This window comes from Aethalodelphis obliquidens, unplaced genomic scaffold, assembly GCF_003676395.1.
Source record: "Aethalodelphis obliquidens isolate GAN/ISIS:26980383/991018 unplaced genomic scaffold, ASM367639v1 scaffold20, whole genome shotgun sequence".
Classification (NCBI taxonomy): Eukaryota; Metazoa; Chordata; class Mammalia; order Artiodactyla; family Delphinidae; genus Aethalodelphis; species Aethalodelphis obliquidens.
Genome location: NW_020837964.1, coordinates 26,317,355 through 26,329,984, shown reverse-complemented (window position 1 = coordinate 26,329,984; position 12,630 = coordinate 26,317,355). Strand labels below are relative to the sequence as shown.

At 41.4% G+C, this 12,630-nt stretch overlaps 1 long non-coding RNA gene across 1 annotated transcript in view; it reads left to right on the top strand.

The window, feature by feature from the left end:
• Positions 1 to 12,630, top strand: part of LOC113627251 (uncharacterized) — a 122,639-nt gene that overhangs the window by 26,118 nt on the left and 83,891 nt on the right. The gene's annotated exons all lie outside the window — the stretch shown is intronic.

The window sequence follows — 12,630 nt, the reverse complement described above, 5'->3', positions numbered from 1 at the left end:
CTTTGATTTTTATTATATCCTTTCTTCTGCTTAATTTGGGTTTAATTTTATCTTCTTATTCTAGTTTTTAAGGTGGAAGCTGAAGTTATTGATTTGAGACCTTTTTTCTCTTTTTTTTTCTAATATAGACATTTAGTCATAAATTTCTCTGTTAATACTGCTTTGGTGGCATTCCATAAATTCTGATATTTTAGTTTTCATCCTGTTCAAAACGTTTGTTTTTGGTTTTCATTGCTGCACATGGGCTTTTTCTAGTTATGGCGGGTGGGGGCTACTCTTCGTGGTGGTGTGTGGGCTTCTCATTGTGGTGGCTTCTCTTGTTGCAGAGCACGGGCTCTAGATGTGCGGGCTTCAGTAGTTGTGGCATGCGGGCTCAGTAGTTGTGGCTCGTGGGCTCTAGAGCACAGGCTCAGTAGCTGTGGCACCTGGGCTTAGTTGCTCTGTGGCATGTGGGATCTTCCCGGAGGAGGGCTTGAACCTGTGTCCCCTGCATTGGCAGGCGGATTCTTAACCATGGCGCCACCAGAGAAGCCCAACCTATGGGTTATTTAGATGTGTATTTAGTTTCCAAAATTTTGGGGATTTTTTTCAGAGACCTATCTGTTACTGATTTCTAATTTAATTTCTTTGTGGTTAGAGAAAATGCTTTGTATGAGTTGAGTCCTTTTGAAATAATTGAGCTTTGATGTATGACCCAGAATAGGGTTTTTCTTCGTAATTGTTCTGTATGCATTTGAGCAGAATGTGTATTCTTACATTGTTAGGTTGAGTGTTTTATAAATGTCACTCAGGTCAAGTTGGTTGGTAGTTGTTCAAATCTGCTACCTCCTTGCTGATTTCCTATCCATTTGTCCTGTCAATTATGGAGAGAGAGATGCTGAAATCTCTAACTATGATTGGGGATTTGTCTGTTTTAATGGACCACACTTTGAGTAGCAACTGCTTTAGTATCTCCTGCTTTTTATTTCCCTGGGAAGCTTGTTCTGCTCTCCCAGCTTACACCCATAATGAGGTGCTTTAAAGAACACATTCGACTTTTCCTGTAGGAGCATTCACCACAGTGTTTAATTGTCTATTAATTTTTTGGTCCCCCCAGTAGATCATTATGTCCTAGGCCACAGTAACTGGGTTTTGTTGCATTCACATATGAAAGACTCAAGAAGCATTTGATGATGTAAAGAAAGATATTTGAGGCTCACTAAATGCACATGTGGCAGGATTAAAACCAGGAACAAGAATTCAGTGGATTCAGGAAATTGCAGCAAGGAGTGCAGCGAGAATATAAAGACCCTGGGAATTAACAAAAATTATTGAGGAGGGCATGACTTTTCACTTGATGAAAAGTAAAGAGTGAAAGCTGCTGAGCACATCTGGCACTGGGTTTCATTCGCATCTACTCAAACTAGCAAGGTCATATCCTTGATCCTTTTGTTTCCCTTCCTAACCCATTTCCAAAGGATCTATGTAAAATGTTGACCAGCAGATGGGATGTGGGCTTCATTTGAGAGCTCATGTGTAATGCCCAGGAATTACAGAGATTACAAGGGTTTACACTGGATGCTGGGGCCAGGTGGTATGTTTGAGGGTTTCACTTCATCCACACAACCTGAAGTTGGAGAGTTCATGGGAAAATAAACCATTATGGTTGGTGAAGAGAGCTTGGGATCAGAACCTCTGGTGCGCAGTAAGCTTGGGGTCAGAACCTCTGGTGCACAGTAACCTCTGTGTCTGAGGACACAGGCAAGATTCTTAACAGAAAAGAGATGCAAAAACAAGAGGGTTATGGTTCAGGACAAAACTTGAGAAAGAGAAAAAGCTGGAAGAGATAACTTCTTTTCAGGTCTTTTGATCTGGGGATGGGCCATCAGGCTTAAAGGGACAGAGCTAGACTCTACTAGACAAGGTATAATCTTAAGAGGTGGTACATTTGATATAATTCTGCAGTAGTGACAGAAGGAGGCTCTTTCAGTGCTTAAAGACACAACTTTCTGGGGCCAACACAGATGGTGAGCAGCAATCACTACATGAATGGGTAGAAAAATGGACAACATCATGGAACATTTTATCTCCCATCTGTTTCCCTCTGCAATTTCAACTTGGTGCAATAAATCCAAGTTTCCCACTTCCTTTCCCCAGGCTACCCAGGTTGCCACTGTCTTCAAGTTGACAGGCAGCCAGGTTGTTTTGGAAGAGACCTATTTAACCAAGATGTTGAGCATAAAGCTTTCAAAAATGGGGTCCTCCTGCTTCTGTTGTCAGATTGTATTAATGTTTTTGTGCCCTGGGCTTTGATTCTGTATGTCCAGTATCCTCATAAAGAGCTAGGACATAATTCATTCAATAGCTTTCTGTTCAAACATTCTGCCTTAGCCACTAACATACTTAGTTCACTGGTGTATTAATCTATGAATTACTTCAAATTTCTGTCTGTTTAGGAGCTGGCAATACAGATAGAAACCTGATATGGTCCTTACCCTTAAGGAGCTCATGGTCTAGTAGAAGGGAAAGTAGATAGAAGTTGTTTTAGTTAACTCTATAATCATTTATGATTTCCCGTAAATCCACAGCTGGCTGTGAGGTTTCTAAGGCTCCACTGGGCAGTTATTCTGCTTGTCTTGCTTGGGGAGTCTCTCATGCCTATGCATTCAATTGCCTGTTGGGCTTGGCTGGAAGATCCAATATGGCTTCACTCTTGTGCCTGGTATTTCAGTGCTCTTCCACATGGCCTTTCTCTTTGCTCGTGGTGTCTCATCATCCGGTAGTCTAGTCCAAGTTTCTTTACTGCAGGGTGAGTGGCTGTACCAGGGGGAAGGCAGAAGCTGCCTGGCTTTTTAAAGGAGACCAGAAGGGTTATCACTTCTGTTGCATTTTACCGATCAAGGAAAGTCATAATGCCAGCCCTGGCTCAAGAGGAGGGGTAATGGTATTAGTAGTGGGTGAAGTAGCACACACTTGTAGAGAGGGAACCCTTTTTGGAGAGTTATCTTCCACAGATACAAATAAATAAGAACCATAGCTAACAGTTAGTGAGCTCTTCTATGTCAGACAGCCAGCTAAGTAAGTACTGGACATGTATGATCTCACAACATCCTCATACTAACCCAGTGAAGTAGGAATCATTCTTACCACCATTCTGTAAGCAAGTGCATGGAGGCTGGTAGAGGTTAAATAAATAACCCCAGGTCTGATAAATGGCCAGGATTCAAACTCTGCCGAGATTGATTTGCTGCACTAGGAGGAGGCTGAGTGAAATGGTGAAGAGCTCAGTCTGTGGAGTCATCACATTGTAATAAATGCTCGAGAGAGGGCAGTGAGGTTCAGAGAAGAGAAAGATCCCTTCTGTCTGGGAGTTCAGGGAAGTCTTCAGGAAGACTTCCCAGCATCCTTGATGCTGAAGGATGATTTAGATATGAACAGATTGGTGGATTAAGGCCTTCTTGCAGGTGGGAAAGATCATGAACACGTGTTGAGGAGAGAAACCAGGAGTGTACTCTGGGGCCAGCAGTCAGCTTAGCTTGAGTGGACTCTAGAATTCAAGGAGGGAGACAGAAAGGGGTGATGGATGCAGGACATTTGGGGTCAGATTATGAAAATAATTGAACGCCAGGCTGAGATATTTGGGCCTTTATTTCTTGGGGAGACATTTAGTGTTCGGGAATAAGAACTTTATTTTAGAAAGGTTAAAGTCACAGAGGTAGATATGGTATGCTTCAATGCAGATACTTAAGACAGGATGAACAAAGGAAGCCTTTCTCTGTTGGCTAGTTGAGAGGGGATATAGGTCTGGAGCTCTTTACTGACCACCGGGATGGATTAGGGGTATAGAAGAGTAGAAATATTGAAGGACTTGGTAGTTGAAGGAGTCAAAGATGAGTGCCGAATATTCAGCCACAGTAACTAAAATAATAGGATGGGGCAGGCTTGGGAAATATAGAGTTGTTTAAATTTTGGGCTACTGAATGGACTTCGTCAATGCTATTGACCTGAGGAGGGGCCAAGGTGGGCTTGCGGGAGTTGATCCAAAGGGAGAGTCATTGTTTGTAATGAGGAAATGTGACACGTTTCCTTTAAATTAATTTGGCAAGCTATAGTAGACTATTAACATGATTTTCTCCTTTTCTCTTTGTTACTCTCAGTCAAACCTAAGTGGAGCCCAGTTACTTTTATGGCCTGCTCCATCAGCTGTATACATCTTCTATCTGTATGCCTCCCCCGACATCCTCGCATTAACTTCGTAAGAGGTATTGCTCTGTATCAGGGCATTAAGGGCTTGATGGGGCACTATGCCTTGACCAACTGCTTTACATGTAAGAAAATAAGGTAGAGAAAGTTAAATGACCAGCACAACATTGAGTTAGAATCTGTGTGCTGACCTAAGTCTAGGCAGATGGGAGGATATTTATGACCTTTATTCACAGGGCATGGGGAGGTGGAAGGCCAAGTCACAGTCAGATAAACTAAACACACCAGGAAGAGGTAGGTACTGCTTTGTGGCCTGTCAGCATCAGGAATAAGCCTGGGATAGACAGAGCTATGAGCTGATGACTCAGTTCCCTTTGCAAGGTATTTACTTATAAGAGTCCTAATAGGTTCAGGATAGAAGATTCTGTAGTTTGCTATGACTAAGGACTTCCATTCTGATTAGAATTATACACTGGCAACAAACACATGAAAGGATGCTCCACATCACTAATCATTAGAGAAATGCAAATCAAAACTACAATGAGGTATCACTTCACACCGGTCAGAATGGCCATCATCAAAAAATCTACAAACAATAAATGCTGGAGAGGGTGTGGAGAAAAGAGAACCCTCTTGCACTGTTGGTGGGAATGTAAATTGATACAGCCCCTATGGAGAACAATATGGAGGTTCCTTAAAAAACTAAAAATAGAACTACCATACGACCCAGCAATCCCACTACTGGGCATATACCCTGAGAAAACCATAATTCAAAAAGAGTCATGGGGCTTCCCTGGTGGCGCAGTGGTTGAGAGTCCGCCTGCCGATGCAGGGGACACGGGTTCATGCCCCGGTCTGGGAAGATCCCACATGCCACGGAGCGGCTGGGCCCGTGAGCCATGGCCGCTGAGCCTGCAAGTCCGGAGCCTGTGCTCTGCAACGGGAGAGGCCACAACAGTGAGAGGCCTGTGTACTGCCAAAAAAAAAAAAAAAAAGAGTCATGTACCACAATGTTCATTGCAGCACTGTTTACAATAGCCAGGACATGGAAGCACCCTAAGTGTCCATTGACAGATGAATGGATAAAGAAGCTGTGACACACATATACAATGGAATATTACACATCCATAAAAAGAAACGAAATTGAGTTATTTGTAGTGAGGTGGATAGACCTAGAGACTCATACAGACAGAGTGAAGTAAGTCAGAAAGAGAAAAACAAATACTGTATGCTAACACATATATGTGGAATCTAAAAGAAAATGGTTCTGAAGAACCTAGGGGCAGGACAGGAATAAAGACGCAGACATAGAGAATGGACTTGAGGACACGGGGAGGGGGAAGGGTAAGCTAGGACGAAGTGAGAGAGCGGCATGGACATATATACACTACCAAATGTAAAATAGATAGCTAGTGGGAAGCAGCCGCGTAGCACAGGGAGATCAGCTCTGTGATTTGTGACCACCTAGAGGGGTGGGATAAGGAGGGTGAGAGGGAGGGAGATGCAAGAGGGAAGAGATATGGGGATATGTGTATAGGTATAGCTGATTCACTTTGTTATACAGCAGAAACTAACACACCATTGTAAAGCAATTATACTCCAATAAAGATGTTTAAAAAAAAAGAAAAAGAAAAAGAAATATAGAATCACTATGTTGTTTGTGTACCAGGAACTAACATAGTGTTGTAGGTCAAATATACTTCAAAAACAAACAAACGAAAAAACTAACAAACAAATAAACTCATCAAAAACAGATCAGATTTTTGGTTACCAGAGGCGGGGGTTGTGGGGAGGAGGAGTTGGAGGAAGGTGGTCAAAAGTTACAAACCTCCAGTTATAAATAGGTACTAGGGATGTGATGTACAACATGATAAGCAATTAACACTGCTGAAAGTTACATAGGAAAGTTGTCAAGAGAGTAAGTCCTAAGAGTTCTCATCACAAGGAAAAAATATTTATTTTGTGCTTCTTTAATTTTGTGTCTATATGAGATGATGGATGATCACTAAACGTATTGTGATTATCATTTCATGATGTATGTAAGCCAGATCATTATGCCGTACACCTTAAACTTATACAGTGCTGTATGTCAATTATATCTCAATAAAACTGGAAGGAAAAGAAAAAAAAAGAAAAAGAATTACACACTGGCAAATGAGTGGGAACCATCAGAACTTAAGTAGCTGCTCAAGAGAACGAATGCAGTCATTTCTGAAGTGGGTTGTTAACTTATTACTTGCTTTCTTGTTTTTCATTTGCTTCAGATCTGAGTATGTGAATTCTGGGGCCTTGGGAATGGCAGCTGGGATTTAAATATTTAATGGGGAATGCTCCCTACTGCTCTGCCTCATGACTGACACTCACCCTCATCATTCATCAAAAACCTGGTAGCCCCTCAAGGAGGGGAGAGATTGCACTGTGTCTCTTCACATGTGCTTTGCCAAGCCCCTGACTATTTGTCTAAGTTGTCTGTACACGGTCCCACGCTGAAGGGAAAGGACTAATGTAGGAGCTGGTTTCCAAGAGCCCACACAATTCATTAAGGACTTCCCAGGTCCATGTATTATTATCTGTGTTCATATGCTAAAACAACACTACTACTTCTACTACTAATATTTACAATAGCAACAATTTTCAACTTATCTTACAGTGGGCTGGGCAAGTTAAACTTATTATTTTGAATCCTCCTAACAACCCCTTTTACAAGTAAGAAAACTGCTTTCTCAAGTTCCACAACTTTAAATCCCGGGTCAGATATCAAAGTTTATGCTTTTTGTCTTCTGTGATGCGAACACTGTTTTCTCTCTTATGTGGTAGGGAATAGAAATGTTAGGATAGGCCGTTGAATGTAATCTCCCATTATTTCCATACCCTCTTTTGGTTATTTCAGCAAATGTGGGCAACATGTATACACAGTTGCCAATGTTATATTTCTTCCCTACTGTCCTGGGGTAGCCAGGTTAGGATGCTCACAATAATAGTTCAGTCTTGGGCATCAGGAAACTGGGTCAGACACAAAACAGACCAAAAACATGGAATATATGGATTTTTGGATCATCTTTTCCCTTGACGCTAAGCTGGCCTCTGCCAATGGGAGGTGAACATTTTGAAGCTACACGTGAATCAGTACTTACCAGGTATAGCTTAAGGTAATAGATAGTATTGATCAGAAAAGGCATGAATCTGTTGCATGTGTAGGGGGTACAGCAGGCTAAGAGGGCAACCCACTGTAATGAAAAGGACATAGACTCTCCAGTCTAACGGACACTGGTTTGAATTTTAGGAATTCTGTTAGGAATCTGTTCCACAGCAAATCTTGTGACTTTGAGCCATTCTCTTAATCATTCTGAGCCTCAGCTTTCTTGTCTGTAGAATGCACCTACCTATTGGCTTGTTCTGAGGAAGTTATAACTACTGGTTGCCAAGGCTTCTTACTCCTCAGGCACTGTGATTACTGCTTTAAGTACACTCTGGGTGTGTATTTATGCTTTTATTGTTGTTTGGATGTTCACAAATGTTTGTCCATTAATTTCTGCTATTATGTTTTCCTTTACTTTTATTTTCACCTTTTGGTGGTTATTGATGTTGTTTTTGAACATACAGGCTCTATTCAAGACAAAGAGGGCATGCTTAGTGGCCACTGTGGAATTCTAAGAAGTGAGCAGGAGGGACTTCCCTGGCGGCCCAGTGGTTAAGACTCCACGCTCCCAATGCAGGTGGCACAGGTTTGATCCCTGGTTGGGGAGCTAAGTTCCTGCATGCCACACAGTGCGGCCAAAAAAAAAAAAAAGTGATCCGGATACTCCTGGATGCTACTGTGGAATGAAAGGAAAGAATACAAGTAGAAGGCAAAACACAGAGCACTGTTCATGCAGCCGCCCTTCTCTCTGGGAGAACCCCCTTGGAGCCCTAAGCCAGCAAGGGTCCAACCTCATAGGTCTTGATGTACTGAATTTAACAAAGGATCATATCCCTTTGCTAATTCCCTTAACCTTTTATTTGTATCTTGTCTTTGGACTCTATCAAATGTTACCTCATACTATAATTTTCTAAGAATTTTATCACTTTTTTTTTTTTTAGCATTTAAAAAAAAATTATTTATTTATTTTTGGCTACATTGGGTCTTCGTTGCTGCCCGTGGGCTTTCTTTTTAGTTGCAACGAGCAGGGGCTACTCTTTGTTGCGGTGCGCAGGCCTCTCATTAAGGTGGCTTCTCTTGTTGCGGAGCACGGGCTCTAGGAGCGCGGGCTTCAGTAGTTGTGGCAGGCGGGCTCAGTAGTGTGGCTCATGGGCTCTAGAGCGCAGGCTCAGTAGTTGTGGTGTACGGGCTTAGTTGCTCTGTGGCATGTGGGATCTTCCCAGACCAGGGCTTGAACCTGTGTCCCCTGCATTGGCAGGCGGATTCTTAACCACTGCGCCACCAGGGAAGTCCTAATACTCCTTTTTATTATTATTATTTTTTTATTTTATTTTTTGCGATACACGGTCCTCTCACTGTTGTGGCCTCTCCCGCCGCGGAGCACAGGCTCCGGACGCACGGGCTCAGTGGCCATGGCTCACGGGCCCAGCCGCTCTGCGGCATGTGGGATCCTCCCGGACCGGGGCACGAACCTGCGTCCCCTGCGTCGGCAGGCGGACTCTCAACCACTGCGCCGCCAGGGAAGCCCGTAATACTCCTTTTTAAATGGGAGGACTTTGGTGAATGGATCCATGTGGGTGGGTGAGGAAGAAGTGATGTATTTAGTATGACTAGATTTATGGCTCTGCGTGTGGTGATGCAACGAGGAACAGAGAACTCTGGAAGGTTGTATAGGTTCACAGAGGTTGAAACATGCTGAGTTTGAGGGACTTAGGTATCATTTAAGTAAGGATGCGTTCAACTAGCTCAATGTATGAATCTGAAGATCAGGAGAAATTTATTATTGTTCCCATTTTACACTTGATGAACTTGAGACTCAGAGGTCAGTCACTTTCCCAAGGTTCAAAGACCTTGTCTGTCTGGTCAAAGCTCATATGTTCTTCACACATGATTTTTTTTTACACACGTTACCCATTACATGGGTAAATAAATTAATGAAGAAATGCATAAAAATAGTCTTTTTTGAGCATACTCAGTGTTCAGCCCACTTCTTATTCTGTTTATTCTCACCTCTCACTTCACCCCTTAAAGAAGATACAAGGGTGGTCTTACCCTAAGGAAGTTGAGAAGCTGTATTTGTTTACTGTTACTTCAAAGATCCAGTACCCTTTGGCTGTTTAAGGTCGTTTAACTGCTTTGCTGCTATTTGAACAGACAGGATGCTTTGAAATGAAGGCAAAACAAACAAGAAAACAGACAAAAGTAAAACCACTAAAAACCCAGTGAGACGGATAGGGTAATGAAATGGAAAGATTGGGACGTACCAAATAGGCTACCTAACCTTCCGAACTTGGTCTAGCTCTGTTTGGGGGTTCTGCTCCCTGGCTGTTTGTGGAGCCCAGTGGCCACTCTGTCCAGTAATCGTCACTGCTGATTTAAAGCTTTAATCCTGTGAAGCCGAGTGTAATTCATTTATTTCATGCGGAGAATGGTCGGGGATGAGTCAGTGTCTTCCACATGAAACGAGGCAAGGGAGAGAATGATCTAATAAGGTGGCCTGCACTTAAGGCGTGACCATAGTGTATACAAGTCTCCCCTGGGCCCCAGGGGAAAAGACCTCGAAGTGTATCTAGGTTATCTTTCTTCTCACATCTGTCTCTTTCTCCAGCATAGCTGGCACATTATTGCCCAACGCACTGCACACACACACACACACACGACACTCCATTGTGGATAGTTGGACCACAAGCATTTGCCCTCTTGAACTATCTCCCATGGGACCTAGTTCTTCTTTCTAGAGCCACACAGAACATGTTCCCCACCTTGTCCCCATGATGTTGTTTTAAAGAAATTCAGGCATTACAATAAAACTTCCACATGATTCATTAGTCTCCTTAAATCTCCTCAATTACTTCTCATCTGATAGTTTTCCACTTTGGTACCTTTTCTTTCAAGGTGTGGCATCCAGAATATTGCTGTACTTAGAGTTTTAAAAAGCTTACTGTGGAATCTTAATATGTAAGTATAGAATGGAAATTTGGTAAAAAGCATTGAAAGTTAAGAGGCCTTAGTCTGGGGTGGGATAGGGAGGGTGGGAGGGAGACGCAAGAGGGAGGGGATATGGGGATATATGTATACATATAGCCGATTCACTTTGTTATACAGCAGAAACTAACACAACATTGTAAAGCAATTATACTGCAATAAAGATGTTAAAAGAAAAAAAGAAGAGGACTTAGTCCCTGAATTGGCCATACCAGTTACTGTGTGGAGACTTGGGCAGACAGCTTCTCTAGTCTGAGCATCACTTTTTCCATCTGTAAAATGAAAGTCTTGGATTAAAAGATCTCTATTCCTCCTGGTTCTGAATGGACCCAGTAACAATGGAGGATGAACATTATTAAAAATTACCTTTATTAAAAGATTGAACACAGAGGATTATAGAAATGAATACAGAAGGATCTTAAATCTAACACCAAGATACCCTCTGCTGACTTAAAAGAGTTATACGTGTCAAGAGTAGAAAATTCAAAAAAATATTGTAAGATGTAAAGTAAAAAGTAGAAGTCCCTATTCTGGTTCCTGGTTCCTTTTCCCAAAGGATTTCAATATAGCTAGTTACTTGTTTTTCCTCCCCACTCTCCCCAGAAAGAGAATATCAACTTTTAAAACAAGAATATAGAATTTCAAAATGTCTGTTTCTTCTCTATAGTGTTGAGGAGGGGTTGCATGCCCACTCTCTTGTGCAGTTTCTCTTGTGGCACATGCAATTAAATAAGACTGTCCTCAACTTATAATGGTTTAACTGATGAGTTTTAGACTTAACGATGATGCAAAAGTGATATGCGTTCAGTAGAAATCGTACTTATAATTTTGAATTTTACTCTTTTCCTGGGCTAGCAATACACAGTATAATGCTCACTTGTGCTGCTGGGCTGTGGCAGCGAGCCACAGCTCCCAGTCAGGCATGTGATCACCAGGGTAAACAACTGATACACTTATAACCATTCTGTTCTTCACTTTCAGTACAGTATTCAGTACCTTACAGGAGATATTCAGCACTTCATTGGAAAATAGGCTTTGTGTTAGATGATTTTGTCCAACTGTAGGCTAAGTGTTCTGAGCATGTTAAAGGTAGGCTAGGCTAAGTGATGATGTTTGGTAAGTTAGGTATATTAAATGTATTTTCTGTTTATTATATTTTCAACTTACGTTTATCAGGAGGTAATCCTTGTAAGTCGAGGAAGATCAGTAGTTGAACAGAGAGACGCTTCAGTCATAGAATCTTTGGTAATCATTGTGGTTTGGCTTACAAGCCTGAGTGCTAAAAGGACAATCTTGAAGTGCTCAAAGATGAGTGAAATTGATTCCAGGAGGTTTCACTGGCTGGCAGCTTTTAAGTAGACCCCAACACCTAGTGAAATGATTTGTGGGAGTCCTTACGATTGTGATGGACCTTCACTTGGTGATTGAAAAGAAACATTAGCATGAAGCATTATCTATTGAAATAAGTTTTTTTTTTCATCCCAGATTTATGAGTCAGTGTTGAAGGAGCCCTGTTTAACGGTCTCAAGAGGAGAAGAGTCCTTGTATGAATGGTTGAAATAAATCTCTTGAAATTTGGTAGATTTTCATTTTAGATTTTACTCCTATTTATACTTACAAGACAAATAGGCAATTATCACCAGCTTGGTCTGGTCCATGAGGTATTTTAGCCATGCTGGATTTTCAGATTGATATCTTATAGGAACTGAAGATTCCACTTCCCCTAAAATATCTCCCCTTATTATAGCAACTGAAATTCCCACTAGTTTAGATATCTCCTTGGATTTATTAAGATATGTTTTTAATGCTTTATGATTATAAAATTGCAGGTGCCCATTTTTGTTGAGGCATAATTGATGTGCAATAAGTGGCACATATTATAGTTTGTAAGTTAAAAAATTTTGACTTATGTATACACCTGTGAACCTAACAATCAAGGTAGTAAACATATCATTCATGACCTGTATTTTTCTTGTTTCCCTTTAAAATTCTTCCTTCTTGTCCCTCATCATCCTGGCTGCTCCCCCTTCCCCCCAACCAATGATCTGCTTTCTATCACTGTATCATTTTGCATTTCTAGAATTTATATAAATAGAATGACACAATATGTTTTTTTTAATTAAAAAATTTTTTTAGTCTGGCTTCCTTAATTTAGCATGATTATTTTGAGATTCATTCATGTTGTGTATATCAATAGTTCATTCCTTTTTATTGCCAAGTAGTATTCTTTTGTATGGATATACCACAGTTGTTGTATCCATTTACCTGTTGATGGACATTTGGATTATTCCCAGTTTTGGCTCTCACAAATAAAATTGCTGTGA